Below are 2,500 nucleotides of genomic sequence, written 5' to 3'. Positions count from 1 at the left end.
AAAATCCACCTTTTGCTTTCACAACTGCTGCACAAATTTTTGGCATTCGGTGTAAAAGTTTTTGAAAGTATATTTTTGGCAATTTCTGCCATTCAATCTTCAAATATCCCAGCATATCGGTTTTATTTGAGGGTAAAAGAGGTCTCACTCTTCTGTCTAGTTCATCCCATGCCAGCTCAATGGGCGACAGATCAGGCTACTGTGCAGGCCATTCCATGATCTTAAGGACACTCTGCCTTTCCTTTGACTGGATATAATTTTGGCAATACTTTGACGTGTGTTTCGGGTTATTGTCCTGCTGGAAAATGAATTTCTTTTCAATGATTTTTGTTCCACATGGTGTTGCATGTCTTTGCAATATAGAGTGGTATTGCTTCTTTTCTAGAATTCCTTTTACTTCGACCAAATCACCCGATTTTCCTCCCCCAAAACACCCCCATACCATCACAGAACCTCCCCCATGTTTAACCTTAGGTACAACACAGGACTCACTAGCTCGTTCCCCTGGTATTCTTCGTACAAACACTCTTCTATTTGATCCAAACTGAAATTTTGACTCATCAGACCATAAAACCTTTCCCACTGTTTAACATTCCACTTCAAATGTTTTCGCGCCCAAAACAGTCTTTTCTTCTTATTTTTGGGACGAAGTAATGGCTTTTTTGCAGCAATGCGTCCAAACAAACCGGCTGATCTCAACCTTCGTTTCACGGTTGTAAGTGAGACTGGTTTGACCCTCTGTGAATTCATTTGATCCTTTAAGACAGGAGCAGTGATTTTCCGGTTGCGTTTCCTTGACAGGATGAGGTGCTGGTCATCTGCCTTTGTTGTTACTCTGCTCCGTCCACAACATTTCCTGTCGGTATTTGGCCCGTCTGTTCCTTTCTCGCCAGTGAATACTGAACTCCACATCTTGAAATTCCCCACTTCTTAGCTATCTGCCTCACAGGAGAAAAAGGTTGTTTGTTGCCTAGCTAAATTATGCCTTACTCTGTGTTAATTTGTCGTTGTTCTTTTTAAAAAAATACTGAAAGTGGCCTTAAACTTTTGGCCTGTAGTGTAGGTTGGTAGGTGGGTAGGTGGGTAGGTGGGTAGGTGGGTAGATGGGTAGATGGATAGATGGATAGATGGATAGATAGATAGATAGATAGATAGATAGATAGATAGATAGATAGATAGATAGATAGATAGATAGATAGATAGGTAGATCGATAGGTAGATCGATAGGTAGATCGATAGGTAGATCGATAGGTAGATCGATAGGTAGATCGATAGGTAGCTCGATAGGTAGATCGAAAGGTAGATCGATAGGTAGATCGATAGGTAGATCGATAGGTAGATCGATAGGTAGATGTAGATACACAGGGTGTATAAAAAAAAATGTCCCAAATGTAAAAATTCCGTTTTTCAGGATATTTTGCAGAATTTGGCAAATTTTTGTGTTCCTAAGAAGATAGTAAGTAAGACTGTTGGTACCTAGGCCGAGTTTGGTTTTTCATTAACAAAATTATGTTACCGGGGGGGTGGTTCCTTTCCACTGATATTGAGAGGGCTTGTGCGCGAAAATGTGAAGCTGAAATTGAGATATAATTTAGCTGTCTAAAAGGAGGAAAACTTTTTAATAAACTGTCAAAGTTTCAGGAAAAATAATTCATACTGGGAGCAACGCGCGACCCCTAAAGGTGACAAATATTTCATTGCGCGCAGTGGATTAAATGCATCGTTGATTTTAGCGTGACCGATCTCATACAAGGTGGGCAAATTAAAGCGAGAAACTGAACACAAAAACAAAGCGATTTATTCGTGATGTTAATCCTCAGCATGTCCACCATTTCATTCTAAGCAAACTGCGGCTTGTCTGAGCATACTAAACACTGAGCAGCGAACCATTTGTCTGCCCATTCGCCTAGATTTGCCGGTGGTAGCATAGGCGATTTGCAAGAAAGAAGTTCGAACGAAACGGATAATTTGAGGCAGGACAGACAAATGTGGTTCGCCGTTCAGTGTTTACCATGCTCAGACGAGCCGCAGTTTGCTTAGAAAGAAATGGTAGAAATGTTGAGGATTAACATCAAGAATAAAAATCCTGTTATTAAATCGCTTCGTCTTCTTGTTCAGTTTCTCGCTTTAATTTATTCATTTGCACAGCCTTGCATGAGATCGGTCACGCTAAAATCAACCATGCATTTAATCCACTGCGCGCAATGAAATATTTGTCACTTTTAGGGGTCGCGCGTTGCTCCCAGTTTGCATTATCTTTCCTGAAACTTTGACAGTTTATTAAAAAGCTTTCCTACTTTTAGACAGCTAAATAATATCTCAATTTCAGCTTCACATTTTCGCACGCAAGCCCTCTCAATATCAGTGGAAAGGAACCACCCCCCCGGTAACATAATTTTTTAATGAAAAACCAAACTTGGCCTAGGTATACCAGATAAGTCTTAACTATCTCTAGGAACACAAAAAATTGCCAAATTCTGCAAAATATCCTGAAAAACGG

At 40.2% G+C, this 2,500-nt stretch overlaps 1 protein-coding gene across 1 annotated transcript in view; it reads left to right on the top strand.

Annotated features, from left to right (window-relative positions):
• The window catches only part of LOC114526631, a 40,384-nt gene that overhangs the window by 36,809 nt on the left and 1,075 nt on the right, over nt 1-2,500 (top strand). The gene's annotated exons all lie outside the window — the stretch shown is intronic.

The sequence above is a fragment of the Dendronephthya gigantea genome, unplaced genomic scaffold (assembly GCF_004324835.1).
Source record: "Dendronephthya gigantea isolate DGI-Jeju-01 unplaced genomic scaffold, DenGig_1.0 000040F, whole genome shotgun sequence".
NCBI classification, from domain to species: Eukaryota; Metazoa; Cnidaria; class Anthozoa; order Malacalcyonacea; family Nephtheidae; genus Dendronephthya; species Dendronephthya gigantea.
This window is presented reverse-complemented; position numbering and strand designations above follow the sequence as displayed.